At 47.6% G+C, this 22,204-nt stretch overlaps 1 long non-coding RNA gene and 3 other non-coding genes across 4 annotated transcripts; 2 read left to right on the top strand and 2 right to left on the bottom strand.

Moving 5' to 3' along the window:
* Window positions 1-3,030: 3,030 nt before the first annotated feature.
* Window positions 3,031-3,102, top strand: TRNAQ-CUG. Its single transcript has one exon. It is a non-coding gene; the product is annotated as a tRNA-Gln (tRNA).
* A 1,806-nt stretch (window positions 3,103-4,908) lies between these two features.
* LOC123598582 lies at window positions 4,909-11,998 on the bottom strand. Its single transcript, XR_006712707.1, has 2 exons — window positions 10,661-11,998; window positions 4,909-6,757 (listed from the first exon to the last, which is right to left on the bottom strand). It is a non-coding gene; the product is annotated as an uncharacterized LOC123598582 (long non-coding RNA).
* TRNAN-GUU lies at window positions 7,524-7,597 on the top strand. The gene has a single exon. It is a non-coding gene; the product is annotated as a tRNA-Asn (tRNA).
* On the bottom strand, window positions 11,534-11,605 carry TRNAQ-CUG. The gene has a single exon. It is a non-coding gene; the product is annotated as a tRNA-Gln (tRNA).
* Window positions 11,999-22,204: the final 10,206 nt, after the last annotated feature.

Here is a 22,204-nt window from a genome sequence, read left to right as displayed (position 1 = left end):
TTTACTCTTCCTACCAGAAGATAATTAAATATATAACATTGTAACCTTGATCTTACCACAAATCTTATTAAATTTGGTGTGCAGCCCCACTCTACAGAATAAGAGCCATGCTTCACCTATAGAAATGATGCCTATGAAGTCCTCTCAGGAAAATGGCCTCTTACCTGGTGGATAGCTTATGGAATCCCAGACTTACACATACTGAAAGGCGTCCCTTCCTACAGGCCAGCAACCCTGACAAATAGGGGGCTCTCTGGGAAAGAGGACCATACAGTTTTAGGTGTAGCAGGTAAATCTTGGTGGGCGTGGTTTGGATAATTATTAATCCTTATCTCCTTAAAGCTAAGAAAATAAAAGTCTTTGTGTACCCCTAAAAATAAATTGCAACCCCGGAGGTTTTATAAAGCTTCCAGAAAGAAGTTAACTCCCAGGCTTACTTACAACTAGTATCTTGTTATATTAACTATATATTACTATATATAAATAAGAATGTTTCTGAGCATTGGTTAACATTTTTTTTTCACAGCTAGGCAAACAAAACTTGTCAAATAAGATAAAAATGTAAAACAATTGTATGGAATCAGAAAATTTCTAAGCACTCAGGAGAATGAAACCATGACTTATGGTGGAAAATTTGTCTACAGGGAGGAAGTGAGGTACAACTGACATTTTGCCTTTTTACCATTATGAATAAAAACTTACACCATGCTCCTCAGTCAAGAATATAAACACATCTAAAACCCGAGGTAAACACAAAAGAACAGGGTCATCCTATTTAGCTTTGATCCTCCCCAAAAGATAAAAAAGTTAAACATTTCTCATAAGCCTGGACTCTCTAATGGAAACAACCTCATTATTCCTTTCACATTTACTAGCCGCTATTCTATAAAGTACAGCCTTCCCTCCTCCATCTTTCAAGTATTCTACACGGATTATACTCTGTGATTACTGCATGCATATTATATGGATTCCTTTCTTATTCAATATGTTATAATCCTTTATAGTCATTATTCCTTTTGCTGTTCTAAATTTGTGACGGTCTTCAATTTGACAGGGGAGCGCCTCAAGCTGGCTTCTTTTGACTTGTCTCGACTAATCTTTGAGCACAAAATATTCCAGGCTCACTTTGTCCTTTGATTCTCCCAACCTCAAATCAGGCATTTATACAAGGAGTTTACATTCGTGGAAAATTATATTTAGAAACACAGACAAGCCTTGGGTGGGGGGGGGGGGGGGGGGAGGGGTGGTTTTGCGAACCATTTAGAGGAAAGTAAGAGGGTGGGGATAAACCCCAAACAACACGCCTATAGGATAACGCTGCTCAGTCCAAGGCCCTCTGCCCCAACTGGCTTGGGTGAGGCTCCAGCTTTATCCCCTGGGATCTTCTAAGAACTCTGCGCCAGGAGTTCTCTCCCCAAAGAGGCTCTCATTTCTCCCTCCCCAATTACACTGCCTCTGCACGGGCATGTGAGGCGTCTTTCTTTCATTTTTTCTTATTTTCATCCTTTCTTTTTTAAACCTAAGCAACACATTGATATATTATCTTTAAGTGACATGATAAAAGAACGCATAGGGGAAAAATTCAATTCGTCTCCTCCACACTAATTTCCCCAAGAATAACTACTGGTAACAGGATACACACTACAGTTCTGGCTCATTTATAATTCCCCCACTGAATCTGACTAGCATACTTCATTCAGTCTAAGGGGTGAAACCTTTTTTCTCTTTTCTCACACAAAGCGTCCACCCTCCCCTCCCTCGCTCAAGGGTGATGAATGTCCGGGTTCTCAGATGTTAGGTCGCGCAAAGATGGTGGCAGGAGGGCTTTGGCCGAGTCTCTGGGCCACAGGAAATTTAAAAAGTGGAGGGCTGGCTGCGGAAGGCTGGGGGTTCTATGATTCAGTCTTCTGCCTGGCAATGATCCCCGGGTTCCAACTGGCGGGACTATCCGGTCCTAAACACTAAGTGGTTTTTGTTTTTTTTTAAACCCGCTTGTAGCCAGGAGAGAGAAGCATACCTGTTTTCTTCTCTATACATCTATTTTAGTCGGTGGTTTGTCGGCCTTTTTATTTTCGAGGTCCTGAGTAGCCTTGTTCTGTGAATTTTCTGGCATCTCCGGCCCCGGCAGCTTCCGGCCCGGCGTGAAGCTCTGTGGCCACACGGGGGCGATACGACGACCCATGGCTTTCCCCCGCCCGCGCCACAGAGAACCCGTGCTCCAGGTTCAACTTGGCGGGATTTGATCAGCCAGCTGTGAGCTGCGCCGGACCCCAGGTTCTTTGCTTTGGAGTCGCCCCAGACCCGGGATGGTCTCGAGCCGGCTGAAGGCCCACGCTGCCCAGACCTAGAGCGCTGGCTGGGGACGCTCCACTGCTCGTGGTGTCCGGCAAAGACCCTAAAGTGTCCTGAGCCGAGAAGCAGTCGAGCTTCTGGAGTCCATGGAAAACGTTCCCTCTGCTTCCTGTCAGACCGTGGCAACCCTTCCCAGTGTTCCGATAGCCTGCGCTGTGTGCCGGGGCGGGAGCGGGGAAAGTGAGGGGGTGGTAGCGAAGGAGGTGAAGCAAGCGGGAAAGCTGAGAAGACAGCGAGGAACGCGGGGAGGAGAGGGGATCAGGAACAGAATCAGCGGTTGGAGTCCCAGGACGCCCCACGTCCGGTTCGAGGAGCACCGGCGTTCCCGGGGCAGTGGGAAGAAGACAACGGCAAAGCAAAGGAAGGGAACACTTTTTTCTGGCGGGAAACTGGTAATCCAGGCAGAGCAGGTGCACTCGGGGGAGGCCCCCAAAGCCCATCCCTCTCGCTGATTCCATCCCTCTCCCCCCCCCCCCCCCCAAGGGACCCGATCTCGGTCCCCGACACGCCAGCCGACAGAGCGGCCGCAGAACGTGGCCCGGGGCGACCCCTGGCGGGCGGGGGAGCAGAGCTCGGACCCCCGAGGCGAGCAGAGCCCGGCAGGAGGCGCGTCCGGGAACGCCGGTCGGAGGAAGGGCCTCCGCACACCTCGGAGAGGCAGCCGGTCGCGTCCCCGGCGGTTCCATGGTGTAATGGTGAGCACTCTGGACTCTGAATCCAGCGATCCGAGTTCAAGTCTCGGTGGAACCTGTCCCTTTGGGCCGAGCCGCGGCCACCTTTTACTCTCCGCTCCAAGGCCCCGCGAGGAGGAGCACGAGCCTTCCCGCTCCCGCTGCCCTCGGGCCGGGGAGGGAAACTCCGGGGACCACGCGCGCCGCTCCCGCTCCCGCTCCCGCTCCCGCCGCCGCGTCCCCCGCGCTCCGCCGCCGCTTCCGGACTCGGGGACCCGCGAGCCCGGTTCCCGGAGCGGCGCGCCCCGCACGAGCATTGCAGCCACGGCGAGGAGACCCGGCCAGCGCCGCCCCTCGTCGGGCTCACCCTCGGGCCTCGGGGTGAAAGCCACCGGCCGCGGCCACTGAATCCTGCACCGCGAAGCACGTCGCGCGGCGCGTCCCGTACTGGCACCGATCGGCCTGCACTCGTAGAGGGCAACTTACGTGCGAAACGGCGTGTCTTACCTCAGCCGGGCGGTGGGGACACTGAAGTTTCGGGTCGTGGGTTCTAGCAGAAGGTCGGGTGCCATTTCATTTCAGTTTCCGCGGCTCCTTTCCTACCACCTACCAGAGGAGTCCAGAGTCTCTGCTGAGGCCAGTGGGGGTCGCAGTTGTCCTGAAATATGTGCTTCAGTCCGTGGCCCTCGTGCGGAAACCCTCAACTCTGCCCAAAAGGGAGATTCTGGCCGGGGATTCTTGGTGCCTGACCCGCCGCCTCCCACGGGGCTCCCCCTTCTTCCTGCCTGGATCTACTCCAAGAAGACACCATAGGAAAAGAAGGCCGTTGTGTTTTCATTCTATTCAGAGTCTTTGTAGTTTTAAAGTTTTTTGTAGATATAAACAGATTCTCATTTTGGTGGCCTGGAATGGCCGAGAGAGAGAGAGAGAGAGAGAGAGAGACCTTAAAATAGCTAAAAATACTTTTGTAAAAGTAGCATAAAGGTATAGGAATAACACTACCCAACTTTAAGACTTACTATAAAGCTACAGTTAGGGATATATTGTGAATAAGCAAAGGCATAGACAAACAGACCAATTAAATAGAATGGAGAGTCCAGAAATAGGACTACGGAAATATGTCCAATTGATTGTTGATGAAGGTGTAAAAGCAATTTGATGAAGACTTTTTTCTTTTCAACAAATTGTGTTGGAATAATTGGACATCTAGATGAATGAAAATTCCACCTACACTACAGTTTATACAAGAACTAACTCACAATGGAGCACAGACTAAATGTAAAATGTAAAACTAAAAAATTTATAGAAGGAAGTCTTCATGACCTGGGGTTAGGCAGTGTTCTTAGATATGTCACCAAAAATTCTATCCAGTAAAAGAAAAAAAATCAATAAATTGTATTTCATTGAAATTAATAATGTTTGTTTAAAAAAATAGCTGAGAGAATGGACAGTTACAGATTGAGAGAATAAAAATCAACAAATCACAAAGATGACAAAAAGGTTGGTGACAAGATATATAAAGAAATCTTAAAATTAACAAGGAAACAACAACAATAACAACAACAACAAAAAGGCAAAAGATATGAACAGACACTTCCCTAGAGGATATAAGCACATGAACATCATTAGACATTAGGGAAATGCAAATTAAAACATAATGAGATACCATTATACACCTGCTAGAATGACAGTACCAAGTGTCTAAGATAAGAAGTAAGCAGAATTTTCATACGCTGCTTGTGAGAATACAAAATGGCACAGCTACCCTGGAAAAGATTTGGCAGTTTCTCATAAAGTTAAGCATATAAGTACTATATAATCTAGTAAACACAATCCCAGCAATCTGCCTTGAAGAAATGAAAATTTATGTTCACAGAAAAACCTGTACAGGAATTCTCATAGGCTTTATTTGTAAGAGCTGAAAGTACAATCATCGAATATCTTTCAAGGGATTAATTGATAGACAAAACAGTGGTTCACCCACTGGAAGGAATACCCAATGATAAGGAATTCTTGATGTATACAACAACTTAAAGAAATCCCTAAGTCACTGTGCTGAGTAAAAGAAGCCAGTCTCAAACGGCTACATACTATATACTTCCATTCTTAAGACATTCTCAAAAAGACAGAACTATAGTGATGAACAGATCAGTGATCCCAAGGGCTTATGTTTGAGGGGGAGATGTGATTGTAACACTGTAACAAGATAGCACTAAGATTTTTGGTGAGATGAAACTTATGTATTCTAATTATGGAGAATTTGTACCAAAAGAAAAAGTCAGTTTCACTGTATGATAATTGAGACATCGGAAACCATACATTACGGACTGAACAAACTAGATGATGAAAAGCTGGGATGTCTTCTACTTAATGGTAGGTCGGTTGCCTAAACTTCTCCTAAGAATTCGTTTCCCAACCATGCTGGATGCTTTTCTTCAGAGTCTGACGCATAAATTAAAGTTAGTGGTTCCAGATGCACGCTCTTTCCTTTCTCACAGCCCGTCAGGCCCTTTTGCAGTCTTTGCCTTGCCCCTTGGGGGGCGAGGGCGGGAGCCGGGATAGGGGTGCGGAATATGGGCGCTGCAGACTTTGGCTCGCAGCGACCTGCGGCGTTACCTCAGGTTAGGCGGGTGGAGGGCTCAGGCTGGGAGCACCGCCTCGGGGGACCTCGAGAGCCCGATCTAACTGCCGGCGGTCACCAGTTTCAAAGCGGGAAATCGCACTATATCTCCGGCTTTACTGGGGGTTTGTTTAAAGAGGAAAATAGCGAGTTAGACAACGTCACAACTCGGATTCAAGCCAAGGTTACTAGGGTCGCATCGCGGAGTACTAACCACTAACCATCACCGCACGCCACCGACTGGGTGTGCTGTGGTTGAGGGCTATTAATTGACCTCAATAGCCGCAACGTTTTCTAACTGGTTTTTCTTTCAGCCCCTAGTGTTGGTGCCTCTCAGCTTTCTTTTCACTCCTGTCCTCCCTTTGCCCTTTCTTCCTTGCTCTCCAGACTGCCACCCGCTTTCTTCTCTTCAGCTTTCCTCGTTCACCTTTCTCCCTGCGCCCACCGGCGTCCCCTAGGCTGAGGCCGCCACACCTTCCAGGGTGGGGAACTCAGTGACATTCTAGGTTGTGTCCTCTAGACGTTTCCACGATCGGGACCTTGACCTGGTTCTAAAACAGCTTCGTGTATAAAGATTTTAAAGAATGGCTGCCCTTTACGTCTTCCCATTCGGGGTATTCTCCAAAACTAAAACTGACAGTGCAAGGTGAAATTCTTGGTGCCTTTCGTGTCCCCTCCAGGCCCCTGCGGCGGAATGGGCTCCTTCACCGAGCATTTATTGGGCTCCTACTAAGTGCCAGGCAATGTTGTAAGCGAGGGACTGCACCGTGAGCAAACCCAAGGTCCCTGCCCCATGGAGTCTACATCAGGGGCATCCCGGGGGGGGGGGGCAGGGGGTGCGCAGCGCGGTGGAGGCACCGCCGATTCTGGTGCTTCGCGAGCGCGCCCGCCGGTCAGGCGGTCAGGATCCGGGGCGATTCGTGGACAGGTGAAGTGGAGCAAAGAACTGGAAAATGGATGACGTCAGACCGAGAGGCTGCGGTTGTCACCTGGGGGCCTGTTGTTCGACCGTCGGAGTACTGCACTCATTCGGAGCTCCATGTCAGTATACCCACATTTAACTGGCCACACGACTCCGGGCCTCAATGTGCCTGCGCCCTCAGGCTTCTGTGCCCTAGCTCGGGGATAAAGAACACTTCTCTGTAAGTTTGTACAATGAGGTGATTATGTATAATATACTCCCCCCCCCCAGTTTTTTATTTAAAAAAAACACCCTTTTTTACATTTATTTATTTTTGACAGAGCACAAGTGGGGCAGGGAGAGGAGACGCGAATCCGAAGCAGGTTCCAGGCTCCGAGGTCAGCACAGAGCCCCATGCGGGGCTTGAATATTTAAAAATAAAAACCCTTTTTTACATTTATTTATTTTTGACAGAGCACAAATGGGGCAGGGAGAGAAGGAGACGCGAATCCGAAGCAGGTTCTGGGCTCCGAGGTCAGCACAGAGCCCCATGCGGGGCTTGAACTCACAAACCAGGAGATCATGCCCCTAGCTGAAGTCGGCTGCTCAACCGACTGAGCCACCCAGGCGCCCCCCTCCCCGGTTTTATTGAGATTGAAATGAGATACAGTTCTGTAGAAGTTTAAGGTGTACAGCATAATGACCTGACTTCCATATATGGTGAAATTTGGTGAACATCTATCATCTCATACAGATACAAAATTTTTTAAATGTATTTTTTCCTTTTGATAAGAACTCTTAACTATTTAATAAGAACTTTCAAGTATACCATACAGCAGGGTTAACTAGAGATATCATGTGCATTATATCTATTCATTTATCTGATGATTGGAAATTCTAAGATTCTGACCACGAACATCAGACTATTATGTATATAATACAATTGACTCACAACAACCCACAGCCAGCTCCACCGGGTGTCTCTGTGGCGCAATCGGTTAGCGCGTTCGGCTGTTAACCGAAAGGTTGGTGGTTCGAGCCCACCCAGGGACGCTTGTGTTTCTGGCGACATTGCCTTAACTCTTTCTACTCGGGATATTGAATTTATGGCCCTGGTCCTCAGGCACCACAAGCAAAGAGTGCCCCTTTGGGAGCAAAGTTTTGGGGCTCCAGTACATACCTAATCTACACCGGCAATCCATCTTCCCTACTTTTCTGAGGCTGGTTTTTACAGCTTAGCATATTTGGAATATTATAAATCCCTCAAATGAAGAACAGGAGAACCTGAGGCGCATGATCTGGATGGGAAACCTAACTTGTGCAAAAAAGTTACTTGACTTTTCTGTGCCTCCATTTTTACATGTAAAATGAGCCAAACGGAGTACTTGGGTTGTCCAAAGTTTAGATGTGTAGGGAAAGCAGGTAGCCAGTTACTCTCACGTAGCAAATGTTTCAGTACAGATTAGCTCTTACTAGTGCCATTGCCATCAGTGTTTTTGTTACCTACACTGTTCATTTTAGTTAATATCCTTCTTGATGTAAATGAGTCATTACTCAAACAGTCTCTAACTGATGGTCATGCAATTGGTTCTAACACTTATTATCACAAATACTACTGCAGGGAGGGGCACCTGGGTGGCTCAGTCGGTTAAGTGTCCGACTTCGCTCAGGTCATGATCTCATGGTTTGTGAGTTGGAGCCCGGCATCAGTCTCTGTGCTGACAGCTCGGAGCCTGGAACCTGCTTTGGATTCTATGACTCCTTCTTTCTCTGCCACCCCCCTAACTTGTGCTCTGTCTCTCAAAAAATAAATAAATGTAAAAAAAAGAAATGCTACTGCAGGAAACAGCGTTACACAAATATGTCATCACTTGTTTTCCTCTCTACAGAGTCCCAGAAATGGAACTGCCAGATCAAAATATTTGCACATTTCTAATTTTGCTAATTCCTGCCTAGTTACCCTGAAAAGAAAATGTAGTCGGTCATATTCTCCGTGTTTTATGAGAACATTCTTTTCTCCACTGTTTTGCCAAAATTGGATAGTACTTACCTACCATTTCTTTTGAACCTATTTTTGCTAATATTTTTATAGACCTCGAGTGGGAAGGCGTTCTGTGCATGACACCAAACCCAGAATACTTCCATGAAAAGAGCTATTAATATGACTATATATACACTTATATGCAGGGTATAAACAATAAACTTTAAATTTACATACATGTACATATGTGGCAAAAGAATTATTTTGTGTTTGGGACATAGCTTTATCAAAGTTATATATACTCATAAGTTTATTTAGAAAAACAGCAATCCTCCTTTACTACTCTTTGACTTTTAAATTGTAGACATTATCTCTCTTTCACATACTCCTCCATCAACACCCACACACCCAACACACCTCCCCTGGCCTTATCCTCCAATATATTTGTATCATAATTTGATGGGTCAATTATTATATTATTTAAACTGCGTAAACTCTATATTCAGTTGAGCCACGTAGGATACAAATAGCAGGAACAAAAGACCAGTGTCTTCAGGGGCTCTTCTTCTTTCAACTTTTTCCATGTTTACTTACTTATTTTGAGAGAAAGAGAGAGAGAGAGAGAGAGAGAGAGAGAGCACAAACAGGGGAGGGGCAGAGAGAGAGGGAGAGAGAGAGAGAATCTCAACTAGGTTCTGCACTGTCAGGGCAGAGCCCAACATGAGGCTGGAACTCACCAACCAAGAGATCATGACCTGAGCTGAAACCAAGGATCCCACACTTAATGGGACTGAGCCACTCAGGCACCCCAAGGACTCTTTTTTTAGTGGATTAAGCTGAAGTTTATTTGCTCTTTGGTCAAGCACCCTCCCCGCCCCCCCTTTTCATATTCCAGGGAAGTACAGGATCTAGGTCTGATTGGCTCAGCTTGGGTCATTGCCCTCTCCTGGAGCAAACGAAGGCAGAGGACCTTCATGAACAGTACCAGGAAGACGTTACCCAAAGAAAGAGCAATAATTCCAAGAACAAAAGAAGAAAAATGCTGGGGTGCTGGGTAGGCAACAACAAAGACAAGAAGAAAACTGTATCACTCTGCAATGGGTATATGTAGCAGAATACAGATCCAGGGTGAGGGGAAGGAGTTTTGAGAGATGTAAGCCTTGGGTATGCTGTATGGACTGAAGTCACACACACCAATGTGGGGCTGCCGAGGGGTGGGGAGCTGAGGAGCATCTGCCCGTCCTAACCCAAGGAGACTGGTGAGGGGCTGTCCTGGTCACTCAGCTTGAGTTAGAACAGTTCAGGCAGGAAAAGAAAGGGAAGGGCCTCTTCTCCTTGAAGAAAAGTCTGGAGCTCAGATCTTGGTAGGGAGTGAGGCTATGGTTGGTCAGATAAGGGTACTAAAATCTATGTGTAAATGCAGTTCCATTAAAAGAATCGCTCTAGTAAAGGAGGAGGGGATCTAAAAGGAATGTCTGCGATCCTATGGAGAAAGCCCATTGAGTAACCGTGACTCTGGTCCCCTTGCCTAGTCTCCTGGCCAGGTCCTCAGACTCCCTGTTCTGGAAGGGCACAGTCTGCTCAGCCACCACATGTCCAGCAAGGACTGTTCCCTGGCAATCTTCATGGTCTTGGGTGCCATGACCCTCTCTAGGCCCGCTACTGCCAGCAGTCGTCTTGCAAGGCGAGAAAAGGGAGGGAAAGTCTACTTGCCAGTTAATGCCAAGGAATCCAACAAGGTCCTGATTTGGTTCCCAATAACTTGCAGGTCTATTTACCCTCCTACTCTGACCCCCACAATTAATGAAAAGAAACTGCAAGGACAAACGCCAGCCAAGCAGGTTCGGGCTTTCCAGGTAGAGCCGAAATTCTCTCCCCCACACGTGGAAGCACTGTAGAGGGAGCCGGAAGGGGCAACCGAACCAGTGCGTGAACTCGCCCTCGGAGGGCGCCCCTTCTGTTTCCTACCTTCTTACTTTTCTCGTCTGCGCTTTCCCGTTTCTCCCCACCCGCCCTCGGGCCCTCACCCCCTTGCCTTTCAGACCCTCAAAGCGAGCCCTTGAAAAACAGTAGCATTTTACAGTCCTTTGTAAACCGGTGGAATCCCCAAAACTAAGAGAGATCTGGCGGCTTACACTTTCACTAACTATGACGTCCTTCAGAAATCCCAGATTTTTTCTACCGAGTAGAGGAGAACGAGCGTGTTTCCATCCGGTATCATCCTAAGGCGCCTTCAGTCCGTGGAGCAGAGTCGCAGCAGGACGGAGGGGCAGAACTCGGAGCTGGTCCGGCTCCTGTCACTTTTGTCCCGCACAGGAGCCCCGTGGGAGGCGGCGGGTCAGGCACCAAGAATCCCCCGCCAGAATCTCCCTTTTGGGCAGAGTTGAGGGTTTCCGCACGAGGGCCACGGACTGAAGCACATATTTCAGGACAACTGCGACCCCCCCTGGCCTCAGCAGAGACTCTGGACTCCTCTGGTAGGTGGTAGGAAAGGAGCCGCGGAAACTGAAATGAAATGGCACCCGACCTTCTGCTAGAACCCACGACCCGAAACTTCAGTGTCCCCACCGCCCGGCTGAGGTAAGACACGCCGTTTCGCACGTAAGTTGCCCTCTACGAGTGCAGGCCGATCGGTGCCAGTACGGGACGCGCCGCGCGACGTGCTTCGCGGTGCAGGATTCAGTGGCCGCGGCCGGTGGCTTTCACCCCGAGGCCCGAGGGTGAGCCCGACGAGGGGCGGCGCTGGCCGGGTCTCCTCGCCGTGGCTGCAATGCTCGTGCGGGGCGCGCCGCTCCGGGAACCGGGCTCGCGGGTCCCCGAGTCCGGAAGCGGCGGCGGAGCGCGGGGGACGCGGCGGCGGGAGCGGGAGCGGGAGTGGGAGCGGCGCGCGTGGTCCCCGGAGTTTCCCTCCCCGGCCCGAGGGCAGCGGGAGCGGGAAGGCTCGTGCTCCTCCTCGCGGGGCCTTGGAGCGGAGAGTAAAAGGTGGCCGCGGCTCGGCCCAAAGGGACAGGTTCCACCGAGACTTGAACTCGGATCGCTGGATTCAGAGTCCAGAGTGCTCACCATTACACCATGGAACCGCCGGGGACGCGACCGGCTGCCTCTCCGAGGTGTGCGGAGGCCCTTCCTCCGACCGGCGTTCCCGGCCGCGCCTCCTGCCGGGCTCTGCTCGCCTCGGGGGTCCGAGCTCTGCTCCCCCGCCCGCCAGGGGTCGCCCCGGGCCACGTTCTGCGGCCGCTCTGTCGGCTGGCGTGTCGGGGACCGAGATCGGGTCCCTTGGGGGGGGGGGGGAGAGGGATGGAATCAGCGAGAGGGATGGGCTTTGGGGGCCTCCCCCGAGTGCACCTGCTCTGCCTGGATTACCAGTTTCCCGCCAGAAAAAAGTGTTCCCTTCCTTTGCTTTGCCGTTGTCTTCTTCCCACTGCCCCGGGAACCCCGGTGCTCCTCGAACCGGACGTGGGGCGTCCTGGGGTTCCAACACCTCCCCTTCCACTCCGGATCCTATTTCCTTCACGTCTTTCTCGCTGTCTTTCCTCACCAGCTCTCTCAGCTCTCCTTTCTCCAGCTCTCTCAGTCTCCTTTCCTTCCTCCTTGGCCACTGCTCTGTTTCCTTCTCTTCGCTCCCCCTTCCCCAAACCACCCCGGCCCAGGCCAACGTAGGAATGGGCTGCCCGGCCTGAGAGGACGATGAGGAAGGCAGTTCTCTCTGGTCAGGACTTTATGGGGGTCTGTGCTGGGGAGGCGGAGTGAAGTGGTCCCAGCGGAATGGCGAAGGTCCACAGCCGGTCCTCCAGGGCCTGGGCAGGACGGGCTGATCGAAGCCGACTAGGTGCCGGGGGCGACCCAAAATAAGCAAGGCTACCTCTGACCTCCCATGTCCAGGGAATGGAGACCTCCGGGCGACCTCGTCCTTTGCCAGCCGTTAACAAAGTTTTTTTTTTTTTTTTTTTTTTTCTTTTCTTTTCCCATCAATGTCTATTTTTGAGAGACAGAGCACGAGGGAGGGGCAGGTAGAGGGAGACACAGAATCCGAAGCACAGCCCGACGCGGGGCTCAAACTCATGGAGCTGTGAGATCATGGCCCCAGCCAAATCCGGACGCTTAACCAACTGAGCCACCCAGGCACCCTCTTTGCCACCCGTTTTAAGTGAAAGGACCACGGCACCTCCTTGTGGTCCCTTCAGGGGGACCTGGGGTTGGCATCACCTAGGATGCTGCAATTTCTTGTCGGAAGAAAACGAATCCAAGCTTCTCAGTTAGACGTAGAAAGTCCACTGAACCGAGCCCTTACCAAGCAACCGTCCCCGCCTGTTCTCCTGGAGGGGTCGGTAGCCGCAGAGCCAGAGCCGGCCACTCTTGGCCTCCGTCGTGGAGCCGCTGCCGAGTGCCCGCACGAGGGCTTCGGGCCGAGTCCCAGCGCCGCGCAACACTTTATCTTCTGTGTGTGGTGCGCCCAGCGCAGCCTCGCCCCAGGGAGAGCTCCAGGGTCCAAAGAGTCAAATCAGACGGCGTTGCCGGCTTCATTCGAGGACAGGGTCCTCTCTCCATTATGAATCGATTCAAACGGAAGCTGCCAGGGCCCCTGTACACCACCCCATGAGCAAGGTTCACCACCCACGACCTGCGGTGGTGTGGTCAGGTGTAAGTAGGTGACAGCATTTTCCCCTGGCTCATTCTTCGGTGGCTGTATTTGCATCTCTCTCTCTCTCTCTCTCCCTCTCTCTCCCTCTCTCTCCCTCTCTCTTTCTCTCCCTCTCTCTCCCTGTCTCTCCCTCCCCTCACTTGGTCGTCCCACCTTCACCTTCCTCTTCTTCAACTTTTCGGGTTCACCCCTCCTTCCAACCCGCAGGTGTCCGCGCAGACTCGAGGCCGCCGCAAGGTCCCGGATGGAGGGCTCAGTGCGATTACAGGTGGTGCCTTCTAGACATTTCCACTATCAGGACATTTGCAGGATTCAGCTACCAGTGTAAAAGTTTTAAACAACAATCACTTTTAAAGTCTTTCACATCCTCCCATTCTGGGGTCCCTTTTAGTACTAAAACCTAATAGTCCACAGTGACATTTTTGGTCCCTCCCAGCACCCTGCCGCGGAATACATCCTTCACCGAGCATTTATTGGGCGCCTACTAGGTACCAGACCATGCAGTGCGCAAGGGGCTGCATGGTGGGCAGACCCCAGGTCCTGCCCGATGGAGGTCTGGTCCTGAGGCACTGAGAGGCGGCAGCGCGTTGTGCGACACAGGCCGGCTTGTCCTTCCACAGTCCGGGTCCAGGCCGAGGGACTCGCGGTGAGCGCGACGGGTGGCGTGCAGCGAAGAATGGCAAATGGATGACTTTGGCCCAAGAAGCTGTGGTCATCACGTGGAGCGGGGCCTCTTGTGGGGGAGGCAAGGGGCAGGCTGGGAGGACCCAGGGCCTGGCATGCGGCATCTAGTGGCCACTTGCTAGTGTCAGTGCCCAAATACGCCCGATATTAAGACTCAGCGTCTCCAGCACCAGCTTTGAGTGTGTTTTTGGCAGAGGATGGAGGGGATGGGGAGCAAGTTCTCACCCATGGCAACGCTGAGATTTTGTAATACCCGGTCTCAGTAGTATAATGAGTGGGTATGGCTGGCAGTGAAAAGGTTGGTGGTTCCAGCTCATCGTGGGAAGTTCTAGTCTTCACTGACCCTTATTTTCCTCTGGCTTTCAGTCTCAGAACTTATCAGAGCTTCTCGAGCTGGTTGTGTTTTTTAAAAATTTTTTAATGTTTTTATTTATTTTTGAGACAGAGAGAGACAGAACAGGGGAGGGGCAGAGAGAGAGGAAGACACAGAATCCAAAACAGGCTCCAGGCTCTGAGCTGTCAGCACAGAGCTCGACAGAGCCCAATGTCACAGACTGTGAGATCATGACCTGAGCTGAAGTCGGATGCTTAACCGACTGAGCCACCCAGGTGCCCTTGAGCTGCTTTTATCTTTCAGGCAGCGACCTCACTCAGCAGCTCTGATTCACCCCTACCCTCCCTTTTGCTTTGGGGTGCAGGTGGGGCAACTGCGGAGTCTCAGTCGTCCTGAATTCACTTGATTCTGTCCTGTGGAATGGTTTCTCCCCATCCTTACCAGATGCCTCTGGCCCCTCTGCGCCATCTGAAGACCAGAGGCCACCTTGACCTATCTGACGGGACATTTGGATTCCAGGGGGACTGCTGGGCCTAGAGGCTGAAGGCACAGGCATCAGAATCATCCACTGGTCAGTCTCTAGGTTGGTGCACTTCATCGCTCAGTATTAACCGCACCATCACAGGATGCCACAAACGCTTTGGGTTGAGGGTGTCACATCCTTACTTATTATTATTATCAATAGATAATAATGTTATTAAGTATAGATAATTGATAGATAATAGATAATATTATCTATCTATTATCTATTAGATAATATTATCTATTATTATATATTAGATAATATTATCTATTATCTATTATTATATATATTATATATATTATTATCTATTACCTATTCTATATTATTATCCATTATTATTATCTAATATTAGTATCTAATATTATTATCTATTATCTAGTTGGTAGTAGATAATAATAGATGTTATTTTTTAAAAAACAATTTGAGATTTACAGATAAATTAATAAATGAGTTCACATGCACCCTGTTCTCCCTCAGAAACTTCCTCTGTACGTTCTTCCATTACTGTGGTACATTTGTCACAAGTGATGTTACAAGTGATGTTACAAGTGACACATTATTAATTGAAGCCCATAGTTTACATTCGAGTCTATTCTTTGAGTCATACAGTTCTGTGGGTTTTGACACGTGCATGTTGTGAATTCACCACTACAGTGTCATACAGAATAGTGTCACTATCTGAAAAATCCCAGGGTTCTTCTTATTTGTTTGTCCCTCCTCTCCTCACAGACCTATGGCAACCACTGATCTTTTTATTGGTGCTACAGTTTTGCCTTTTCCAGAATGTCCTGTAGTTAGATTCACACAGTATGTTGACTTTACAGACTGGCTTCTTTCATTTAATGCTATGTATTATTGAGGTTTGTACAGGTCTTTTATGGCTTGATGGCTCCTTTCTTTTTATTGCTAAATACCATTTTATGAATGTACCACTGTTTGTTTATCTAGTCACCTAGCAAAGGACATCTTGGTTACTTCCACTTTTTGACAATTATGAATAAAGCTGCTATAAACTGCAGGTTTTTGCTTGAATGTAAGTTTTCATCTCACTTGGGTAAATACCTAGGGCTGTGATTTCTGGATCAAATGTAAGAATATGTTTTGTTTTGTAAGAAACTGCCAAAGTGTCTTCTAAAGTGGCTGTACAATTTTGTGTTCCCATCACTAATGAATGAGAGTTCCTATTCATCCACATCCTTGCCAGGATTTGTTATTATCAGTGTTTTGGATTTTAGATATCCTTTTTAAAAATTGTTTAAATGTTTATTTATTTTTGAGAGAGAGAGCAAGTTGGGGGAGGGCCAGAGAGAGAGGGAGACATAGAATTTGAAGCAGGCTCCAGGCTCTGAGCTGTCAGCACAGAGCCCAACACAGGGCTTGAACCCACGAACTGTGAGATGACGACCTGAGCCAAAGTCTGACACTTAACCGACTGAGCCACCCAGGTGCCCTGGATTTTAGATATTCTAATAAGTGTGTAGTGGTATCTCATTGTTGTTTTATTTTTTTTTAATTAATTTACTTATTTTGAGGGTGGGGGGAGGGGCAGAGAGAGGGAGAGAGGATCCCAAGCAGAATCCACGCTGTCAGCAAGGAGCCCTCTGAGGAGGCTCCATCCTATCAACCCTGAGATCATGATCTGTGCCAAAATCAAGAGTCAGACACTTAACCAACTGAGTCACCCAGGTGCCCTTCATTGTTGTTTTAATTTAAATTCTCTAATGACAGATGATTCTGAGAATCTTTCATAGGCTTCTTTGCCATCTGTATATCTTTTCTGATGAGGTATCTGCTTAGATCCATTGCCCATTTTTAATTGAGTCATTTGCTTTCTTACTGTTGAGTTTTAAGAGTTCTTTGTATGTTTTGGATACCAGTCCTTCATCAGATACACATTTTGTAAAGATTTTATCACAGTCTATGTCTTGTCTTTAATTAGCTTGATGGTGTCTTTCATAGAGTGGAAAATTTTGATTTTATTGAAATCCAACTTAATCAAGTTCTTGTTTCGTGTATTGAGCCTTTGGTGTTACAGCTAAAAAGTCATCACCAAACCTAAAGCCACTTAGATTTTCTCCAATGCTGTATTCTAGAAGTTTTATAGTTTTACACCTTACATTTAGGTCTATGATCTATTTTGTGAAAAGTGTAAGGTTTCTGTCTAGATTCTTTTTTTTCCCCCTAGCATGTAGATGTCCAGTTTCTCCAGCACCATTTATTGAAAAGGCTATCACTATACATTCTCCATCAAATTGCTTTTTCTCCTTTGTCCAAGATCAGTTGACTCTATTTACGTAGACCTACTTCTGATTGTGTTCTATGGATCTGTTTGTCTGCGTTTTCACCAATTCCATACTGTTTTGATTACTGTAGATTTATAGCAAGACTTGAAGTTGGTAGTGTCGATCCTTTGGGGATTTTTCTACTTCAGCACAAGAACCTGCATAGGTTCATGGAGGTAAAACCTCACAAAATATGGAGCCCCGGGAGTTTTAAACTCTCAAGCTATTCCACACTCAGCTTCCAGCAACTTGAAGATTTCTATCAGTTGCTGACTCCAGTAAGCTGTTCCAATAAGCTGTGATTTCCTGAATTAGCTTGTCCATCTAGTTTTTGGGGTCACGTACCCTATGACCTCACTTCTCTGGTCTAAGAAGAGTTGTTAATTTTCAGTTTCATCCGCATTTTTTATTGTAAGGATGAGAGTGGTGACTTCCAACTTCTTTTCATGTTGGAGTAGAAACCTAGTTTGATTTTTTTTTTTTGAGTAAATAACATATATGTTAATATTATTTGTCAACTTGGCTGAGTCAAGGGGTGCTCAGATTAAACACTATTTCTGAGTGTGTTTGTGAGGGTGTTTGGGATGAGATTGGCATTTGAATCAATGGACTCAGTGTTGCCTCCTATCATATGGGTGGGCATCATCCAATTATTTGAGGACCTGAACAAAACAAAAAGTGGAAAGATTGATCCTTTTTCCATTTTGTCTTTCTGCTTGAGCTGGCACATCACTTTCTCCTGCTCCTAGATTGGAATCTATACCATTGACTCCCTTGGTTCTCAGGCATTTGGACAGACTGAAAGTACACCACTGGCTTTCTAGGTCTCAAGCTTGCAAATGGCAGATCATGGGGGCTCTTAGCCTTCCTAACTGCACGAACCAGTTCCTCATAATACATCTCTATTGGTCGTGTTTTTCTGGAGAACCCTTACACAATATTACAAAATTGTAAATGTACAAATCAATGATTTTAGTATATTTATAAGGTTGTCTGTCACCAGAGTCCAGTTTTAGAACAATTTCTTTGCCTCCCCAAATCCCTTCCAGCTTCTTTGCAGTCAGTCCCTAATCCCTACTCACCATGCCTATACCTAAACACAAGAACAATTTGGAAAACAGACACCATTAAATTTAAATGTTTATTATATTGGGACTTTATACAATGGATCATTTTCTTTGGTGATAACTAGAAGAGAGATTGCATCATAGGGACTTTGTTTGGGGAAACTTAACCTATTAGCTGTTCTACTGCTCTCCTTGAAATGGTTTGCCTGTGCAAGTAAGTGGTACTTGCTATAAAATCTTGTCTGGTAGATCAGGAGAACAAGAACTAAAAAAGCAAAACAAAACAACAATAACAACAAAAACTATGTGCTGTGGAAATGGTGATAAATGCTGAAATCACAGATAATGTTACCTGAAGCTAAGTATTATACCATCTTTATTCATAAAGAAGTTTGGTTGGTAACATTGGAGAGACATTTCTCCAGCACCTGAAATGCCCTTCACAGTGTCCTTTATTTTAAAAGGGCTTGGGAAGAGTCATGTGAAAGTGAGCATAAGATTTTTACTGCACTTCTTTGATTTTTTTCTCTTATAGGAATTAGCATACATGTTTCTGAAAATTAAAAAAATCAGGAAAATAGAGATATAGAGATAGATGTCTGAATTAGTTGGTTATTGATGCATGTGAGCAGATTACAGAAAGAGTGGTTTAAAACAACATACATTTGTTATATCACAGTCCTGTAGATTCCGAAGTCTAGAATAATGTGTGTGGGTTCTGTGCTCAGAATCTCCCAAGTCTGAAATCCAGGCGTCAGCTTGCTGTGATGTGATTTCGTAGACGAAATGTTGGCTCTGTCTCTCATGAGGGGCTGCCCTCACCATCTCCCTCCTCTGGGGTCCTCTTCCCTGATCTGATTTCCATCTGTCATGATTGTTTCCACTTACCCAGGTGGCTTAGGAGGAAGGCTAGATCTGTGGGGTCCCAGAACTGATCTCTGCCATCTCTTCCAGGAAGAGAAAAAAAGGACAGAGGTCTTCATAAAGAAATGACCCCCATGAGGGCTGACATCCCCCAGCGAATGGAATAGAGGACGAAACTATAGGGCAGTGGAGGTGCTAAAAGCCCAGATCACGGAAGCGGGACCCACTTCCCAGAAATGTCCCCATTTCCCATTGAAAGCCATCTTTTTTTTTTAAATTTTTTTTTAACGTTTATTTTTGAGACAGAGAGAGACAGAGCATGAACGGGGGAGGGTCAGAGAGAGGGAGACACAGAATCTGAAACAGGCTCCAGGCTCTGAGCTGTCAGCACAGAGCCTGACGCGGGGCTCGAACTCACAGACCGCGAGATCATGACCTGAGCCGAAGTCGGCTGCTTAACCGACTGAGCCACCCAGGCGCCCCTGAAAGCTATCTTGAATGAGGGACTTGATCTGCTCAAAGCTGAATCAGTCTGGTGAGCACTGGGGCTTTCAGAATCTACATCCTATGCTCATTGTTTACTAATGGGCTTCTTCCTTACCTGGGAATCTCCTTGGAATTTTTGTCTGAGATGCAGCTTCTTATCCCCATGGGATTTGAACAGGCACCACAGTGACTCTGATGTAGGTGATCTTCAGCCCCACAGCTGGTGCCTAGGGACTGGAGCCCTGTCTGCTGCGTGATGTCACATTTCACATCCAACACCCCAGTGGTTCATGCTGCCTTCTAACTATTTACAGTATACGTTCTCTATTTTACACGAGGAAAAGGTGCTCAAAGAGATAATTACATCATCCGTCAAAGTGTATGTGACGTGTGGTAAAGCTAGTTTTGGAATCCTGGACTGTTTTTTTAATTCTGTACTTTTATTGCTTTGGCACAGATCCGGGATAGGGTTTCTTTGGAAATGTGTTAAGAACTAGAGATCGGTAAAAGGTAGTTATTCCTGGTAAATGTTATTTATCAGCTTGACAAGTATTTACTGAACGTTTTCCCTGGCAGGCTCTTAATGGAGGCGCTGCAGAGATGGGGTAACAAGGCAGACAGAGCGCCCGCTGTCAGGAAAATAAAACCGCACAAGAGCCAGATCTATCTATCTATCTATCTTTAGATATATATATCTGGATACTTTTTAATGTTTGAGAGAGAGAGAGAGAAAGCTCTCATGCATGTGTGCATATGAGTGTGCATATGAGAGAGAGGGAGAGAGAGAGAGAATCTCAAGCAGGCCCCTCACTGTCAGCACAGAGCCTAGCTCGGGGCTTGGTCTCAAGAAAAATGAGATCATGACCTGACCTTAAATCAAGAGTCAGGGGCTTAACTGACTGAGCCACCCAGGCACCCCAGGAGCCAGTTTTTTATAGATAATCACATAAGTACATTTTATTTGTGATTATGATAAGTATTATTTAATACTTTTTGTGTTCTGTGATCCTAATCTATGAGTCAGTGATTTAAAAGAGAATATAGGGGTGTCTGGGTGGCTCAGTCACTTGAGCATACAACTTTGACTTAGGTCATGATCTCACGGCTCGTGGGTTCAAGCCCTGCGTCTGGCTCCCCCCATCAGGCTCCCCATGTCGCGCCCTGTGCTCACAGCTCAGAGCCTGAACCCTTCTTGGAATTCTCTGTCTCCTTCTTTCTCTCTGCCCCTCCCTCGCTTGTGCTCTCTCTCAAAATGAATAAATAAACATTTAAAAAAAAAACTAAAGTGAATATAAATAACAGAACTATAGAACTGGGATAAAAGATTTGTCCCCAGAAAGGCCCTTCTGGTATTTTTAACAGTGGAAATATCTACATTTGATCCAAAGTCCTCTGAAATTTACTAATTAATTTATTTTTAAGTTGAGCTTTTAAAACATTTTTTAAAACTTTTATTTAATTATTTTGAGAGAGAGAGCATGAGCAGGGGAGGGGCAGAGAGAGATGGGGAGAGAGAGAATCCCAAGCAGGCTCCAAGCTGTCAGCGCAGATCCAGATGTGGGGCCCAAACTCACAAACCATGAGATCATGACCTGAGCTGAAACCAGAAGTTGGACCCTTAACCACCTGGGCCACCCAGGTGCCCCTTTAAGTTGAACTTTTAATTTCAGTGTCCCCTGAATTTCAGATGTGGGTTCCTGGAGGGTATGACTCCACAGGGAAGCTTGTAGTCAAGGCCTGTGTGGTGTGTCTGCTGCCATCAAGCTATGAGGGAGTTTGGGAAAATCTCCTCATCTCTCTGGGCCTCAGTTTCCTCATCTGTAACATAAGGTTGTTACTCAACTTCTCCAAAGTCCCTTGCCGCTCAGTCTCTCTGAGAGCACGAGGGACTGAGGTGCCTGTGAAACGTGTCCTGGGGACTGCAGCTGAGACCTGACTTGGTCCCTTGTCTGTGTGTCTCCTGCAGGAGCCCGGCTGAGCCCACACTGGAAACAGAGGACCGAGAGAGCCGATGGAAGACAGAAAATCAGCAGGTGTGGAGCATGAGAATAACCCAGAGAAGGACAAGGTAATGGTGGAAAGGTGGTTGCCCAAGGACCTGAGAAGACGGGCAAGTTGAGCTCAGAACAATCTGGAGAAACTGAGGAATGCGTACAATAGCATCCAACTCTGCAAGGAGCAGCCTGAGGCGAGCAGTGAGGACTAGGGGTGTAACGCACTCTACAGTGAACGGTGCACCGGCCAGGGAGCCCCACAGGACGGACGGGGGTTGGTTTGCACTGCCGGGAAGCACCATTGCTAAGAGTAGGATGGTGTGACCATGAGGCTCTGCCCCAGTCCCCGAGCTTCGACGTTGGAGCTGCCCTGACAGTGGATGGCCTCCAAGGAAGTGTGGGTTTGGAGGGATCAATGGCGTTTGGATCAGATTTGGAGATGGCCATTCTTACCACAAATCGTTTTGCCCGAAGGCCAGGAGGGGCCAGGGCAGGGGACCCTTGCATCTGAAGTCGTAATAGTAATAATATTCTTCTGAATTTCTGGTCAGGAATGTGGAAGGCTTTACACATAATATCTGTTGACCAGTGATTTTCTTGACTATTGGTTGAGTGCTTCATTTTGCTGAGGCTGTGTTCAGAACTTGGAAATCAATACGATTTCCCGAGGAGGACAAAGCAGTGGGAGAACGATGCAGACACAGTGTGGTAGTTCTCCTAAACTGGGGTGTTGTGTTGTGACAGAGCAGAGGATTGGAGTGGGGGGCCAGGCCCAAGACATCTCTTCCCAATGACAGAGTGAG

Source organism: Leopardus geoffroyi, chromosome C1, assembly GCF_018350155.1.
Source record: "Leopardus geoffroyi isolate Oge1 chromosome C1, O.geoffroyi_Oge1_pat1.0, whole genome shotgun sequence".
NCBI classification, from domain to species: Eukaryota; Metazoa; Chordata; class Mammalia; order Carnivora; family Felidae; genus Leopardus; species Leopardus geoffroyi.
The sequence above is the reverse complement of the archived record's forward strand: the minus strand, read 5'-3'. Positions and strand labels throughout refer to the sequence as shown.